Here is an 11321-nt window from a genome sequence, read left to right as displayed (position 1 = left end):
CCATGCTGGCATCCCTTCTAAATGCTTGCAAACGGGAGGTCGAGAGGTAAACCCTATAGGTGTCAAATTTAGCCCATGTCGAACTCCTTTACTGCCATTCAAAATTGGAAATATTGTCAATTTTGGACATATTAAAAACCCAATGTTTTATGAGACCTTTCCCCTGACTTTTGCATGAATACTTTCATCGGCAACTCGCATATGGGCCGAAATAGAAATGTTTGTTTTGGTGCTTGCGGCTCACTTAAGACATTTGCAAGCCTTTCAATCACTTTAATGATTGGCTTAGCCTGGACTCCCATAATGCAAAAGATTTAAAGTCATAATACTCTAATTATGACATAGTAAATATTCCTATTTCAATTTCATAAATATAAATATACAGCAGAGTTACTTTTGCTATTATCACATTTTTACAGTTTTTATAAAAAAAAAATCCTATTTATATTTTTATCACCACTAAGACAACAGAGTGATGGAAAAAGATGTTCTTCCTTTTAGTATGCTTGAAATGTTTTTCTTGTGTTTTGTATTGTGGGCTTTTTCATCTCATTTAATTACCCCAAACTACTTCACATATAACATACCATGCCTGACAATTCAAGCTAATTAAAAAAAAAAAAAAACTTTAGCTAAGTGTTGCTAAGTGACTACTTTGCATCCATTGCCACCCATTGCTCAAGTGCATTATGTTTACTCATCCATTGTATGTCGTTATAATTAGACACATCACTTTAGCAGCTTAGCGTGAGCAGTTTTTTTTAATTTATTTATTTTGCAGTCAGCGCATAAGCGCTTGCAACAACAAGTCACAACAAGGGCTTTTGCCACGTTATCTCATTAGCGCTACTTATAACAGATACCATCCTGTACATTGTGTGTGAGCCAACACGCTGCACCCTGAAGCACAAGCCTGATAACGTGTTTCCACACACCGGGGCGGCTAGATTCAGCTCTGCCATCTTCTCTTTGCATTAACAGCGCCCGCAGTCGGCGTCTGCTCTGATCAAAGGGACAAATCTATCCAGGAGCAATCAGGTTGCCTAGCTCGTCGAGGCTGCTGACAACTTCAGGCTCTTTGATCAGAAGAGACATCATCCTCAGCACGCCGGCTGCCTGGATGCCTTTGTCTGGGGCCAGGAAATAGGGGACGTGATAGCTCCCTTTCGGTGCTCTTCTTCTTCGCTGCTTCGCCTTTTGGCAGGCAGGATGAAAGCTTACCCCAATTATAAGTGAAAACACCCCCGATGAACCGAGTGCCGCTTTGGGGTGCGTTCAGCCACCATCAGCCCCTATATGTACTGCGTATGCACGGCTAAAGCTGGTATGTACAATAATGTACTTTAAAACATTAAGTAGTACGTCTGAGGTTTAATGCATTAGACTACGATTGTAGCGCAACTGTATCTTTAGGCGTACGAAATTCAGCAAATTCAGAAGATTGATTCTCTACCATCATATGTTTTATTTCTGTGATGTCTCCTGGATATTGCGTCACAGATGATAATGCATCAATAGAAAACTTAACAAAATAGTTAGACAAATTTGGTAGCATTGTGTATAAAATTCAGAAGACACTTTTCACATCTGCAAACGAAGCCATGTCGACCAAAGCTTTACGTCCGCACGCGTGAGATGTTGCAAGCAAAGCACCTCCCCATCGTTTGCAACCTCCCTCACTGTGAGCTAAAGCGCTGGAGGTGAAACAGGCGATGCTGAATGATGGACAGGTGTGCAGACATTGCGCTGTCCAACTCTCCCGCAAAGAAGACCATTGATTTGCATTACCGTCACCCTCCAGCCTCGCCAACTGCATTTTACTGTTCCATCCATGTGAATACACCTCAAGGTGGCCCACCCACCCCTCAGCACTCAATAAGGAAGCAAATGGTTATCGCTCATCCTATCTCCTATGGGGCTAGAGCGTTATCGCCGGTTCCAGGTCCAAATGTCACCTAGGCCGTCCCGAGTGGGAGATGTAAGCCCAAAAGCAACATAAAATCTATAGCTGCTGAAAATATAGGCGAATAAAACTGAATTACCATTCCTTCTGAAATCAGGCCCATTACGCTGACTCAGAGTGACTGTTTTAAAGGCGTCAACAGCCTGAGCAGCATATCAGGTGTCTGTCTCTTAAGCCTATCCTGCTGTCAGTGAAGCTCTTTGGGCAATTACACGTCTGTCAAGTGTCGCCTATCCGGGCTCTCACTGACAAGGGTTATGTCAAGCAGTCAGCCATTACAGCGGCCCAAATGGAGTCGGCATTGTTTGGAGCTAGCAGGAAGTGGCTGCTGTACGGAAGACTGAGCAGAGTGTCTACGTAGTGTGACTGAGGAGTCGAGCTAACGGGTAGTTTGGGGGATTGGAGGGTGGTTGTGTGTGTGGGAGTGAGTGAGGGATGGGGGGGTTCATCATATTCCTCAACGCTAGAATGGCAGCAATCGTGTCTTGTTTTTTTTTTTTTTTTGTTTTTTTTTTCCTCAGCGCATTGAGCCTGGAGACTCATCCCGGCAAGTTAAATCTTAGCCCAGGGCACCAGCTTTTGTATTCATGAGCTCCAGTTGACCCGTCTTCAGGCTGTGAAGAGGGTGATGCAAAATGAAAAAGAAAAACAAATATTAACCTACGCACAGGGCTTCTATTTAATATTGCCTGCCAGTCTTATTGATCGGTATGTTTGCGCATTTAGATTTCTGTAGAATGGAGCAGAAAAATATAGGCTATTGACCATTTTAATGTCTATAAAACTCACTGGATTATAAAGCACAGCCCCAATGAAGAGGTTTATTGGGGATCCGACCATATATAGGGCATCTTGGATTCTAAGGCACATCTATGGTGCATTACTGGGAAAAAAAAGATTAAAAAAAAATACAACTTTAATTAACTTCAATTTGACACATAAATCTAAGGTACATTTAATTGTATGTCACGCTCTAAACCTCTAAATAAATTAAATGATTTTAAGTGTGTCTTATAGTCAGGAAAATATGCTTCTTAAAAAAAAAAATACATGGACCTAAAAAAAATGGAAAGAATGAAATTTAGAAAGAAATATTGTTTGTTTTCTAAATAAAAGAAAAAAGAATATAAACAGAAAATGATCTGTTTTTCGGTTGTAGCAATACATACAACAGTGATATTCCAAAGAGTTTTTCAGTTGATCAATATTTCAAATGGGAATAAGCCATCTGAAATATGTTTTTTAGGGAGGTTTTATTTTGGAATCAAATATACAATGCTCCGGAAATAACTTCCCCTGACTATACCAATGTTTCTCAGCCTTTTTTGTACCAACTGTGAAGTATTTTATTAGCCAAGTGCCCCCTAATCAGCATAAAAAGACAAATTGCTGTTCAATCCATATCTTTTCATTTAACTTTGAAACAAATTTTGTCGTATCACTAAGCACATTTTAATCAGTAACTCCAGATATTGAGTGTATACTGCCAGCTTTTTTGAGGAAAATTGTGTCACTGATGATGTTTAAAATGCAACCATTTGTATATTTTGCAAAAGAGACCCTTTGACACATTTTAGTTATCCCGTGCTTCATGTTCCAATTGATATGCTCTCAATTTAAAGTGACAATATGCAAGATTTAGACAGTTTTTCATCAAAAATGAATACATTAAATGATTATGAATTTCAAAAAGAAATAAATGTGTTCTTAAGAAGCAACAGTAGGTTTAAAATTTTCTAGTTATCATTAAATTATATTGCATTGGGGGTGGCACTCCTCCAGAGGTCGCCTTGTCTATTATAGCTATGGACAGCCTGGGGAGGGTGTGTATTTCTGCATTTATCGTAATGCCCCTACAGCTCCCACGGGCTCGTGTGAAAAATTACACATACTCCCTTAAAAAAAAAAAAAAAAAAAAAAAAAACTTTTCCTCCTCCAAAATTAAAAGACATAGAATAAGATTAGCTGAAAATTGCAAAGCCTGTTAAAATCCAGTGTACCCCTTGAAATGGCTTCACATGCCCCACATTTGAGAGCCATTACATTTTAAGGAAATTAAGATGAAGTAGTATTCAAAGAAAACCTTCCCAACCCAACATAAAAGTAAAGTCTGACAAATACATTGGTAAATATGCCAAAACTGTGAATATCTGCAACTTTTTGGGTCTCAAATATATAGTTGCTCTGGTTTTTGTGAGCTTGCATTGTTTTCTCACAATCTGGAATACGAAAACTAACTTTACTATTATTGTGTCAAAGCGAAGCCTGATTTAAAGAACGCTGAATCAAGAAAATTCAGAAACAGACAATCAGCTAATCAATACATATGAGCTAGCAGTCCCAAAGTGCTTTTGCATCCCGTTGCGTCGTTTGAACGTGCGCTCCAGCATGAGATGTTGATCAGATCGTGTTGGGTCTCCACTTGTAACAAACGCCAACATCTTTATTTGCTTTGTCGACTGAATTGCGCATCACAGGTGCTCGGCGCCCAGTTAAAAGCCCTTCTCGTAAAGAAAAAGAAAGATTGAATCTGGGTCACTTGAATGCATTCTCGTCCGTCACAGCGCTACATCTCCTCAAGCCCGAGACGCAAGGCACATTGTCAAGTATTAATGAAGAAAACGTCCCTGTAGGGCTGGTGTTTGTCAAACCAAATTACATACATTCAGTTGGAAAGGTGAGGATTAATCTTTCAAATCCCTTCTGGATGTGTAGGATGCACCCCGCATACAGTCCCGCGCTGGAAATAACCCCCCTGACGCTGACACGAATTGGCTGAGCAGAAGCATTGTGCTGTTATGTATAGCACACTGTACATACTGCATGATGGGATGCTGTGAACGTGGACACAAACATGCTGACAGCAAAACACCGCCTTCTATGGCAGCTTCTAAATATTTACTGTACACACATTAAACAAAAACTGGAGCAGAATGTATTCTAACAATGTTCTAGCTACGCTTTAGTGTTGTTTTATTCCACTAGGGAGTTTGGCACAGATTTTTTGTTTGTGTGTGCGGAACACAAGTCACAGTTTTATTTTGGGGATTTCATATTTGCACAGAGGATGCTCGATTTTATTTTTATTTTTTTTTAAATTGGTGCAAATGTAGACTGAACTTGGAATTAACAAGAGTCCGATCAAATGTTTTTCTCACAATGTTGTGTTTAATATCGCACCCGACATTTCTCGACCATACCATATTTTCCGCACTATAAGGCGCACCTAAAAGCCTTTAATTTTCTTAAAAAGTTGATGGTGCGCCGATATTGAGATTGGGATTCGTAGATGGGGAATGAAGTGATAAAGTAAGCTTTACCTGTTTCTTTTGTGTGTTTACAGTTGAACAAGGTTGGTCATTTGACATTGTTATTATGCTATTGAGAGTTTAGAGTTATTATTTGAGTTATTATTGTTATTACTTTGAGTATTACTATATTGTGGCTAAAAAAGTTTTAAAATATTTCATTATTTGAAGTGCGCCTTATAATCTGGTGCGCCTTATGTATGGAAAAAAGTTTTAAAATACGTCATTAATTGAGGGTGCGCTTTATAATCCGGTGTGCCTTATATATGGAAAATGTTTTAAAATATGCCATTAATTGAGGGTGCGCCTTATAATCCTGTGCGCCTTATAGTGTGGAAAATATGGTACATTATGCTGTCTTTTCATTTGCTATGAAAAAAATGAAGCAAGCATTTAATAAATGAGAAAAGACATTTCTCATTTTGCTCATTCTATTCCAAGGATTTGGAATACAGTGCACTGTTTTATTTATTGCAATTTAAGAAAGAAAGGTACCAGTCTTCTCATGTACAACAAACAGTCAAACAAACAAGATGAACTTCATACTGGTGTTGCGTCAAACGCCTTGTCCAACATTCTATGGGTGTGAAAAAGCGATTTACAGTGATGGTGGAAGCCCCAGTCCCATGTGGGGGGTTTATTTTGTTGTGGAGAGCAAAAATAATTCTCAGTCAATTAGACACTGTTGATAATGCAGAGAATGGCAGCATTGATGCCTGGTGGCTTATGGCTTTGGATTTGGCCTACCATGGGAAAGAAACACAGGAGGTGGATGTGCATATGTTCTCCCTCCCATGCTAGTGTCTTGCATAGATTTAAATAAGCCTCCGATTACTTGAGGGCCTTTAAATGCAAATTTGGGTGAATGTGCAAAGCCCCTACTGTAAACCTCAACCTTATCATTTGCCTCCCAGATTAGGGCCTGTCTGAGATGGGAGGCTGGCTGCAGGCCCCCCCAATAAGCTTCAGGCCAGGGGCCACTCCGGATAGATGGAGAGAACGAGAGGGGGGTTGGAGGGGGGGTGGGTGAATGCTGTGAGCCAAGGTCAGTGGTGTCTGCACTCTCCATAATCATCCGGCATCAAGAATTCTAAAACTGGCATTTTGCTTATCAGACCTTACCGCATGTTTGTTTGTGTGTGCGCACAAGGTGTGAGCTGAGAGCTGCAATCTTTGACTGTTTAGGCAATATTCAATTAAGAGCCGAGAGGAAATGTGATGGTAACTGCCTTGTATGCCGTATACTATGGTGCGCAGCTTGCACGTGATCGAGTTAGTATAACAGATGTTGGCGTATCGGCTCCAACCGCATTTCTGCTTTTGAAAGATGAAAGGATTCCTGGCTTGTCCGTGCATTTCTATTTTGAATAGCACCCATTTCATCACTTAATGATTCAAAAAGACCGTTAGGGAAAGCGGATCAGAGCCAAAAAACCCGTGACCCCCGCTCATTTATTCGCTGAGTCAATGTGCTAAACAGACCCAGGCTCTGTTTTCAGGCTCTTACACTTCTCTCACCGAGCAAATATGACGATCGCCAGGATATTGTAAAAAAGAGAACCTGCATTTGCGAAGGTGGATATAATCAAACATTTTTTATTGAAATAGTGCAAAATTACTGTTAGTTGCTGGAAGGGACAGTGACTCATCACTGCACAACTTTATGGTATATCACTTTTACGTTTTTTTTTTTAGTTGCTCTCACTTTTATGACAGCATGCAGCGTTAGAAAACAGCATTTTTTTTTTTAACATAATCCAATATAGCAGTTTAGGAGTCAAATATCTCAACGGAAATCCGTCACAAAAATGGCAGAACACAAGTTCAGCACGTTAACACATTGTTTCCCAACCTTTTTTAATTATGTAATACTAACTGAGAAATATATGTTGTCTTTTTTTTTTTTTTTTTAATTATCTACCCCTAACGAGTGCAAATATTCTTCGGACAAAATAAATAAAAAAGCTGTTCCATGTGATTTATTAAGGTATGAAGGTACTTTTTTGAGGTATCTCTAGGCATATTTTATTTCATAACTACAGACAATCAATAATGTGACATTTTTCTTCTTTTTTTCTGATCCGCTGTAAATTACATTACTGCATCCGTAGAAAAAATAACATACAAAAGTAATTGCAACACAAGTTAGATTAAAATTGCTTCATGTTCCAATTAATTTGCTCCTATTTGGAAAAGAAAAAAGAAGTATCATTCCTGGCATGGTGTAAAAAAAAAAAATAGATATTTTCAGATTGGCTGATACCTACAGATAGTCTGCTAAAATCTCTTATTCCCCCAGAGGTACTCACAGTTCCGGTTAAGAAAAGAAAATTTAACAAATTTGACAAGCCCGCTGATCTGTCTGGTTAACAGGCCATTTACAGGTTCAAGACAACAGGACATTCCCATCTTTATGCCAATTTTGAAAATTGAGACTCATTTTTCTATTTTTAGGTCTCAGGTTTTTGGGTTGATTCAATATGACATATTGAATAGAATATTGGTGACAACATTTCTTTTCCACCCTTCATGTATCCTCCATATTACATTCTGAAGGGCAGAAAAGCTTTTCATCATGAACTCATGTACAGTAAAACAAAAACAAAATTGGCAGCTGGGTTCAATTATTTCTCCAACGAGAATTAAAAAAATATTTTTTTCTCAGGTGGAGAAATGTTCCATTGTGCCCATGAAAAAAAAAATCAATTACCAAAAAAAATAAACTGGAAAAAAAAGTTCAATGAGTATTTTGTGGTTGAGGGGAAATTAAGTGGAATTCTTCTTTTTATTTTCTATGGCAAGGGCAGGCAGGTTCAATCATGACTCAAACAGGAAAAAGAGAAAATAATTTCCTCTATTTATAATGAAATTCCGTGTGTATGTTCACCGTACAAATGTTTTGACTGAGTGTAGTTTTTGCATAATCCCACTAATTAAAAACAACACAACGCACAGCCAGAACAGTTATTAAAACAATAACTCATGCTTTCTGGCTTTCATGCTTGGGGAAGATAATGACGTTCTATTTTGACTGACGTTGTCGGAGAGGTATTAATTAAAGATAGAGTATTATTTTGGTTGTCGTTTGCAGTGGCATTGCAACACATCGAGAAATGCAATTAAACTTTTCCCTAGCAAAATGAGGTAACTCGTGCCGCTCTGCAGGATCCAAAATACAACCATGATAACGAATTCACTAATAAATGAATACGCCTTGATATTTTCTGTCAAATCTGAGCATTATCTTTTTGAAGACAGACTTGATACAGCTTATATTGGATCTCATTAGATTGTTCAGTTGTGCCCTGCTGAGCTTTCGTCTTGACTAAAGACATGCAGCTCAAGGCTATTCTGCCTAGGCTTCTTTTCTGAGCCTTGGCGCTTAGTAACTACTCAAGGCTTCATACTGTACTTGGTTTTTGGCAGTGTGGATGCCCCCACCCCGCCCTCCTTCCCGCTTTGATGATTCCAACCTTTATAGTGGTTAGAATGTCTCCGTTGTGGTCAGCCAAGGCCATCAAGGCCTTCTCTGCTGGCCTTAGCACAACACAATCAGTGGACTAGATTTCCAATGTAAACCCTTCAATTTGACTGGTTACATTACAGTATAATGTGCATATTGGATTTTTATGCTTTGTCCAATCAGATTTCAGTCTACTTATCCTGCCACGTGAACTTCATCCTGATTGGAGACCCATGCACCGGTCTTCTACGCCTAATATGTCTGCAAGAAAATCTCTTTAACAATCTCTAGAGGTCGCTGAACTGCAGCATGAGGCCTTAGCTTGTGTTTCAGCTCGATAAAATTTAATGTCAGACCTGCCTCATGTGTTTGCAGCTAAAACACTGCGCATCTGGCTCACACAGCTGGTGTCACAAAAAAAAAAAAAAAAAAAAAAAGCACCGCACTCAGGTCAAGGTCACGGTGGGGAAAGTTACTTGTGCTTATGGTGGCCACCTTGTTGTGGTTGATGACTCATTCTGTCTACATCATGAACTACCGTCCTGCTAACAAAGTCGCACACATGCGCATAAGCCCCCTATTCTATATACGTCCCCTTGTCATACATCGCCCCTTTCTCCAGGTGTTCACAAAGAACGTGGATGAGGTCGAGGACATGAGCCCACCGGAGAGAGAACAGATGTCACATGCTTCTTGGAGAAATGGAGTTTGTGCGTGTGTGTATGTGTGTGTGGAAGGTAGAGCTGTAAGCAGCGCTATGTAACATGTCGGGTGTGAAAGGTAAAGTCGGGTTTGCCTCCCTCAAGGAAGATGAAATGTTTAGTGAGCATGACCCGGGGGAGGGGGGGGGCATTGCAATATTAATATGAAATATTCCCCCAAAACTTTATGCTTTTCAGGCATTTGATTTCAAATCAATGGTAACTTTCCAAAACAGCTTCTGATAATCCAAAACTGTTCACAAGACAATGTAACAGGATTCCATTAAAAATAAATACATAAATAATAATAATAACAATTCGACTTGTCCTCACTAGAGTCATTGGAAAATAACAAAACAAAGATATTCACTATAAACTGGAATATTCTTTTTTTTTTTTTTTTTTAGTTCAACTTTATAAATAAAATAAAAACACCTGGAAAAAACATATATTTACTTATTTTTATTTAATTAGGTGGTAGTACACAAAAAAAATCTAGATATGTAAAAGTACAGGTGCAGTACAGGCCAAATGTTTGGACACATCTTCTCATTCATTTCATTTTCTTTATTTTTAAGACTATTTACATTGTAGATCTTCACAGAAGACATCAAAATGATGAATGAACACATGCACTTATGTAAATAAAAAAAGATGAAATGACTGAAAAACAGGTCACAGTTTGTTCAGAATAGCTACGCTTTGCTTTAATTACTGCTTTGCATTTTCTTGGCATTCTCCGGATGAGCTTCAAGAGGTAGTTACCTGAAATGGCTTTCACTTAACTGATGTACTTCATCATTGTTAATGGGTGGAACATCTTGCTTTGACAATGGGGTGGGATCATCAGTCGTACAAAGCCAAACCACCCATTTGACGTTAAAATTCATAATATGGACAACTGTTAGAATTATGGCAAGAAACCAAACCAACCAGCTAACTAAAGAAACATGAGTAGAGATCAATACTTTAAAAAGTTCAATTACACCATGTGTCCAAACCTTTGTCCTGCTTTGTACATTCAACTTAAAAAATAAGAAGAAGAAGAAATGTGCACCATGTAACAAGATATAATTAGCATAATTTCCCAACTATAAGACACACTGTTTTCCCCAAAAATGAAGGCCAAACGTAACTTAATATAGGAGGATCTTAAAGCATGGTTACATGGTTTGAATCCCAGCTTCCTGGTGTGTATTTACTTGAAAATAGAAACGCATTGCTAGAAAACACAACACATTGCGCCACTTGAATGTGTCACACCGCATTTGATATCCACCATAATCAATAATGCTGCGCTTCATAGCGGCATGCGTACTTCATTTAAATAACTGTCCCAGGAAGAGGTGATGTATCACTGGGGTGTGGGAAGTCATTTAGTGATGTTGCGACTGACAAGACAAGGTCCTTTGTCATAGCAGCGCGTGTGCAGCCATGTATCATTCATGGCTCCGATTGTTGACATTGTTGATTGCATGAGCCACATTAATGGCAGCAACATCTTCAATGTGGATGGCAGGTTGTTTTGCTGCTGTTTTATGCTACTGAATACAAACAGCTTTACCTTTGTTATAATTACACAGTGCCGAGTGTGCTCTCACTTGCGGCAGAGCTCATTAGACATCTTGCTAATAACAGACATGTCATGTCCAGGTTCCTAAACTGAAAAAGAGCTACTGCTTCCCCTTGCGATACCTCCCTCTGTGATAGCCTTAATGTACATATATTTTATTCAAGGCAGCCTGTCGGATTAGCAGAATATTCCGAGGATTAAGTGCTTGGTTGTCTTTTTCATCTATCGTGTCCTTAAGTGAATGCGGTCTGCATTTCGAAGAAGCTGGATGCTGTGTTTGCATCGACTTGACTGATGTACCGATGTTTACACG

Source organism: Hippichthys cyanospilos, chromosome 14, assembly GCF_059441005.1.
Source record: "Hippichthys cyanospilos isolate Australia breed blue-spotted pipefish chromosome 14, RoL_Hcya_1.0, whole genome shotgun sequence".
Lineage (NCBI taxonomy): Eukaryota > Metazoa > Chordata > Actinopteri > Syngnathiformes > Syngnathidae > Hippichthys > Hippichthys cyanospilos.
Note: the sequence above shows the minus strand (reverse complement) of the source record.